The following is a 7,250-nucleotide window of genomic DNA, read 5'->3' as shown; positions in this document are numbered from 1 at the left end:
GATGGACCTTTTGTAGGTCTTGTTTCAGTGGAGGATCCAACCCCTTCAAGCCATGCCCCACCCCATGTGGAGGTATGAAGGGCCGAATGATCCAACCCCTGTTCACCCAGAGGAGATTGGGGCAGAGGAGTTGGAGAACAAGCTTAAAGCCATCACTCCCGTGCACGACAACCCTAGGGCACCAGGCTGGTGCCTTCTTTCTCGGAGATGAACACACCAAATGAAGTAATCTCTTGTACATTTTTCCCGAGTGACATTTGTTGTTATTGATTTCTATCCATGTTCATGAACTTGCTTTCTTCACTCGACAGGCCTTTACGGCATTCGTCGGTTCTATCCTGGCGTTGATCGTACACTGATCGATGTGGCGAGTGACTGAGCGTCCGGAAAGCTCGGGAGGTGACGAAGATGACAATGACAAAGAGGACACCGAGGAGAGTGACGACGACGAGGGACACGGGGACGAGGTCGATTCCTCCCCATCTAACGAAGTCCCAGCTAAGGTTCACACCAAGGCTCGTGAGGACCCTGGAGTCCGTACTGCGGGTGCCAAGACCACGAGTGTTGCAAAGCAAATTGAATCAGCTACGCCAATCCGTAGATCCAAACGGGTATTGTACGAGCGTGAGGTGTCGCCGGAGAAGTCCGCCAAGAAGCCCAAGACCACGATCTCCAAATCTCGAAGGATGTTATCCCACGCATCAAGGTGGACATGTGAGTAGCTTCGACATAAGTGTTCTCGCCGAATGACTTGATTTATTGAGCAGAGTTCCCGAATGACGGTTGAATAATATTTTCTTCTTTGTGACTTTGGTGTAGAGCTATACTTCGACCACCTCGCTTGTTCCAAAGACCTTAGAGAAAGGTCAAGCTGACGCCAACGTTGTGTTCTACAAAGGTAATGTTTGAACTTGGTCATGTTTCATTCGGGACTTGATACTTCACATTGAAATAACTCCCGAGAGCCTTTCGACATTTGCAAGACCGCACAACGTGATCGAGCTTGATCCGCTCAGCCCTCCGGCCATTGAGGATGTGGTGACGTAGGAAACCACTCCTAGCCTAGTGACTAGGACTTTAGTTGCCAAGGCAATGACTCCTCCACGTGGCGCCGCCTCGTCTAGTGCATCACTCAGAACTAGTCCGTCTATTACGCCAACAACTCCTCAAATGGCCAACATCTTCCAGCTACCCCACATCCTAGAGGATCAAGAAGGTGCATGCAAGGAGGCCTTAGACCAGGTGGGGCTGATGCTCAAATGACTGAAAGAGGCATATGTCACTGGTGAAACCTTTGAGATGAACGTTCGGGTAATTTCTTTTGTAAATGTCGACTTCGGTTGGGAATTTTCCCTATTAATTTTTCTTGTTTTTGATCCCGAGTGGTTTACACAAAGCACACACACTAGGTGTTCGCTTCCAGTGGGGGCGCGCTAAGCGCACCCACTCGGTGTAGTCCCCGAGACTGGTACCGACTGAATCCGTCAGCGGTAGTCTTCGAGTTACCATTGTTGAATTTTGCAGGATTGTTTTTGTTGTTGACAAAATGTATGTGGTCCCGAGAGCTTCTATGATGCTATGGAGTGGGAGGTGCAAGATCTACGCCTCAGTCTTGATGCTGAAAGGGCTAGGAGTGAGCGCCTGGAGTAGGAGAAACATTCACTCAAAGGTAAATCTTTCTCGTTTGACTGTCTTAAGACTTGATTTCTCTCCCCATACGACTGAAGTTATATTTGCAGATCGACTTGCTGAGAGGTTGAAAACTTCTATTTATTTAGTTACTATGAAGGAGGCCCTTGAGAAGAGGGATGAGGACCTGGCATCTGCGTGGAATTAAGCCAACCAGAAGATCTAGGCGGCCGACGCCAAGCTCAAATTAGTCGAAATGTTCGAGGAGGAGAAACAACTCTTGGACATTGTCACGAAGAAGTCCATTGAAGAACTTGCCGAGATGAAGATGCGTTAAGCCGAGTGAGAGAGGAAGCTTGAGCAGGTCACCACCAAGAAGATCGAGTTGGAGCAGTTTGTAGAGGACTTTGGCAAGGATATGAGCAAGAAACTCAAGGGTATGTTGCGGATCCGAGTAATTTCCTAGAGTATCTTTGCAATTGCCGAGTGATATATGATGTTCTTTGTCCTTCATTTGTGCTGAGCATTATGTGCCGACATCAACAACGAGACCAAGAAGATCGAGAATGAGCTGAATCCAAAGAGGGGGCTCTTCAAAGACATCGCGAATCTGGCTCTTCTCCGACTGGAGGACTGCATCAAATACTTGTTAGTCCGCTTCATGTGGCTTCCGTCGGCTATCTTGCAGATTGACCAAGAGGTGACCCATGGTGAGGAGTTCTCCAAGGAAATTCCTAGCCAAGTGCAGTCTTGGAAGAAATCAGCAGCCCAAGCTGGAGCAAACATTGCCCTCTCGCTCGTCTGTATACATTACAAGGGAGTGGCGAAGAGACACTGAAGAACCTCAAGGTCGCCAATAGGAAGAACGCCAAGTTTGAGGACTTAAAGGAGATTTTCATGGAGGCTGCCATTCGGATTGGTAATGTGATCGACCTGGACACCTTTGTGGAAGATGTGGTTCCTTCGTTCTCCGAGTGATTCTCGGAAAAAGACATTAAATTTAATTTGCCTCGGTATGCAGAGTGGTTGATGTAACCTTTAAATTTTGAGTGAGCCTTGGGCTCTCATTATCCGTACTTTAATTTCAAATCAGAACGCGATTTCATTTGCTATGTTTTCATTCGAATTTGAGTCTTTGAACTAATGATGGTCCTGTCCATCTTGACACCCGAGTGGGGGTTACACACACATTCAGAGTTGTCATTACTTTGGCGAAAGAAGGTTCGCAGCTAAGTCTTTGAGTGTGTAGGACGTCCTCACTCGGGGCAGGTTGTGTCCTAGGAGAAAACATGTCCGCAACTAAGGCTTGAGGGCTGTTCCCTCAGAGCAATGATTGTCGTGATTATCTTGGCGTCCGAGTGAGGAGCGTGCCCACAATTGTAACTGATTTTACTTAGCAAAAACAGGTTCGTAGCTAAGTGCCCGAGCGTGGAGGGAGTTCTGACTCAGGGTCGGTTTTACCTTAGCTGAAAGTAGGTTTGCAGCGAAGAAGTGAAGGTAGTTCCTGTGAACTAATGATGGTCCTATCCATCTTGGTGCCCGAGTGAGGGTTATGCCCACATTCAGAGCCATTTTTACTTAGGCAAAGACAGGTTCACAACTAAGCCCCCGAGCGTCCTCACTCAGGACAAGTTTTACATTAGGCGAAAGCAGGTTCGCACCTAAGAAGTGAAGCCAGTTCCGACGAACTAATGATGGTCATGTCCATCTTGGCGCCCGAGTGAGGGTTATTCCCTCATTCAGAGCCGTTTTTACTTAGGCGAAGGTAGTTCTCCAGCTAATACCCCGAGCATGGAGGGTGTCCCCACTCGGAGCAAGTTTTAGATTAGGTGAAAGTAGGTTCACAACTAAGAAGTGAAGGTAGTTCTTGCGAACTAATGATGGCCCTATCCAACTTGGTGCCCGAGTGAGGGTTATGCCCTCATTCGGAGACGTGTTTACTTAGATTAAGGCAGGTTTGCAGCTAAGCCCCCAAGCATGGAGGGCGTTCTCACTCGGGGTGGGTTTTTCCTTAGGCAAAAGGAGGTCCGCAGCTAAGAAGTGAAGTAGTTCCTACGAACTAATGATGGTCTTGTCCATCTTGGCGCCTGAGTGAGAGTTATGCCCTAATTCGGAGCCGTTTTTACTTAGGCGAAGGTAGGTTCGCAACTAATCCCTCGAGCGTGGAGGTCGTCCTCACTCAGGGCATGTTTTACCTTTGGTAAAAGCAGGTTTGCAGCTGAGGAATGATTGTCCTATTCATATTGGCACCCAAGTGAGGGTTGTGCCCTCATTCGGAGCCGTTTTTTACTTAGGCGAAAGCAGGTTCGCAGCTAAGCCCCCGAGCATGAAGGACGTCCTCACTCATGGCAGGTTTTACCTTAGGCGAAAGCACATCACAGCTTAGGCATTTCACCCACTAGGGGTAATAATAAGGTTCATTTCAGCAGAGTGAGAAATATGACAAAAAGGTGAAGGAAGAAAACACTTTATTCATCAAATCACTCGGATTCCTTACGAGAACGAAGATATATGTTCTATGTATAGAACTTGCGGAGCAGTTCCGCGTTCCAGGTTCTAGGCTCTTTTGCCTTATTCTGGAAGTTGTAGCACCTCAAATCTTGCTGATACAACATGGCCGACCTAATGAGGGTCAATTCTCTCTCCTTTTCCAAGTGATCCATACTGACCCGACGTGCTACCTCAGCTTCAGCTTCATTGTATTGCTCCACTCGGGTTGAGTTGTGATGTATGTCACTCGGTAAAACGGCTTCAGACCCATGCACGATGAAGAAAGGGGTACACCTGGTGGAACGATTCGGAGTCGTTCGCATGCCCCACAAGACGAACGACAGTTCTTCGACCCATTCTCCGGTGGCGTACTTGAGATCCCTCGTAAATCGGGGCTTCATTCCTTGTAATATCATACCATTCGCCCGCTCTTCTGGTTTATAATTAACCCGAGTGCCCTCGGTGCAGTAGAGCTCGCAAAATTCGTGTGATTCGAAATTGGACACATTGTCAGTGATGATATCGCATGGAAATCTGAATCTGAAGATAATTTGCCGAATGAAGCTGACGGCAGTTGCCGAGTCGAGGATTTTGATGGGCTTCTCTTTGACCCACTTCATGAACTTGTCCACTGCTACTAGCAGGTGGGTAAATCCACTCGACCTGGTCCATAGAGGGCCGGCCATGTTGACACCCCACACGACGAACGGCCAGGTGAGCGGGAGTGTGTTTAGTGCGGATGCGGGCATGTGTGGCTGATTCTTGTAGAAGTGGCATCTGAGACGTAGATCAACCAGGTCGCTTGCTTCCTCATTGGATCGGGGCCAATAAAACCCCACTCGGAAGGCCTTGGACACTAGTGTCCGAGAGAACGCATGATGGCCACAGGTTCTCGAGTGAATCTCGTGCAAATTTGCACTCCTTCCTCCGGGAAATGCATTTTTGACTGACTCGTGTAGCAGGCTTCTTGTATAGTTTTCCCCCAATATTTCAAAAGCTTTAGAATGCCAAATGATTCATTGGGCTTCCTATTTGTCTTCTGGGAATTTTTGCCGGATCAAGTAAGCCAGATAAGGTTGAGTCCATTCGGGACTAATTATGAATATCTCATGGACTAGGTCGATCACAACTCGGACGTCAATCTCAGTAGGACCGACTATCTGTGGGGGCTCCTCTATGAAAGGATCTTCTTTAACTAAAGGGGCGCTTAAGTATTCAAGGTACACGCCCTTTGAAACGGCTCGTCGAGTGGAACCGGTCTTAGCCAAGTCGTATGCTGCTTGGTTCTTGGTTAGGGGCACATGGTGCAACTCTGAACCTTCGAAATTCTTCTCTAGCTTCCTGACTATGTTGTAGTAAATGGACATGGCCAGACTCCAAATGTCCCACTCCTTGATCACCTGATTAACGATGAGATACGAATCACCGTAGACCACCAAACATCGAATACCAAGTGAGATGCCCATACGGAGCCCGTAGAGGAGGGCCTCGTACTCGACCTCATTGTTAGATGAATCAAAGTATATCTGGAGTAGTCGGTCTCCTGTGGGGGAAGTGAGAACCACTCCAGCCCCGAGCCATGGAGCATCTTGGATCCGTCGAAGAACATATTCTAGTGTCCCGGGACAATTGGGGCCGGCTGCTCTTGTTTCCATTCGACCAAGAAGTCCACGAGCGCCTGATACTTGATCGCTTTTTGGCTTCAAACTTGATCTCCAATGGGAGAAGCTCAATTACCCCTTTGTCCACTCGGCCAGTGGCGTCTCTGTTGTGCAAAATTTCGGACAATGGAGCATCGCGGATAACTGTGACCAAGTAATCTTGGAAGTAATGAACCACTTTCTTCGCGGTCACGTAGATACCATGGACCATCTTTTGGTAATGCGGATACCTTTGTTTGGAGGGTGTCAAGACTTCTGAGATGTAATAGATGGGTCTTTGAACCTTGTATGCCTTGCTTGCTTCCTCACGCTCTACGGTGAGATTTGCGCTTCATTGGTCCACTTGAACCTGCCAGATTCTTTCCTTAGTGAGTAAAGAGGCAATGCCTTTTTGGCAAGTCTTGAGATGAAATGGCTTAGGGCTGCAAGGTAACCCATAAGCCTCTACACTCGTGTATGCACTCTGGTCGTCTCATTTGTACTATTGTGCCAATTTTTTCTAGGATATCATCGATGCCTCCTTCGGAAACGACGAAACCGAATAATTTTCCAGCTGGCACATGGAAGGTACACTTGGTCGGGTTGAGTTTGATTCTATGGTGCCACATGTTCGCGAAGGTTTCAGCGAGGTCAATCAGGATGTCAGAACCTTTCGTGGACTTGACCATGCTGTCATCCATGTAGGCCTCCTTGTTCTGACCGATTTGCTTTTGCAAGCACTTCTCGATCATAAACTAGGAAGTAGCCAGACATTTTTGAGACCGAATAGCATAGTGATGTAGCAGAAACACCCGTATGGTGGTGATGACGACCGTTTTTATTTCATAGGGTTCATGCGTTTTGATCTGGTGGTACCTGAAGTACACATCCAGGAATGATAGACGTTCACATCGAGTAGTAGAGTTTACAATCTGGTCTATGCGAGGTAGGGGGAAATGGTCTTTTAGGCAGGCCGATTAGCATGCTTGAAGTTATTACACATTTGGAGTGAATTCCTCTTCTTGGGCACCATGGACACATTCGCGAGCCACTCGGAGTGGTAAACCTCGTGAATAAACTCAATAGCTAGGAGTCGAGTAATCTCCTAGCCAATTGCCTTCTACTTTTCCATGGAGGAATGACACAAATGTTCTTTGATGGGCTTGACCTTGGAGTCCATTCAGAGGCGATGCTCAGCCAACTCCGTGGGAACACTCGGCATGTCAGATGATTCCCATATAAAGATGTCCCATTTTTAAAGGAGGAACTGGATGAGCTCGACTTCTAATATCTCACCGAGTGATGTGGAGATGTTCGTTGCTGAGGTGTCGGGACCCCGATCCTAAGCCATAGGAATCCAGCCTGTAACACATCGCATCCCTTTGTGGTCTCACGCACTGTTAACTCCACGGCTGCAGCCTTACCTTAGCCGGGACCGTTTGCGTCTTTTGACTCACGTATGCGATAGTGTCGCTAGCAATCCAATGTCAA

At 47.9% G+C, this 7,250-nt stretch overlaps 1 long non-coding RNA gene across 1 annotated transcript; it reads left to right on the top strand.

The window, feature by feature from the left end:
- The first annotated feature begins 832 nt into the window (after window positions 1-832).
- On the top strand, window positions 833-2,817 carry LOC123446453. The gene is made up of 2 exons (XR_006631357.1): window positions 833-1,669; window positions 1,779-2,817. It is a non-coding gene; the product is annotated as an uncharacterized LOC123446453 (long non-coding RNA).
- Window positions 2,818-7,250: the final 4,433 nt, after the last annotated feature.

This window comes from Hordeum vulgare, chromosome 4H (genome assembly GCF_904849725.1).
Source record: "Hordeum vulgare subsp. vulgare chromosome 4H, MorexV3_pseudomolecules_assembly, whole genome shotgun sequence".
Taxonomy (NCBI): Eukaryota; Viridiplantae; Streptophyta; class Magnoliopsida; order Poales; family Poaceae; genus Hordeum; species Hordeum vulgare.
Note: the sequence above shows the minus strand (reverse complement) of the source record. Positions and strands in the feature narration are given on the sequence as shown.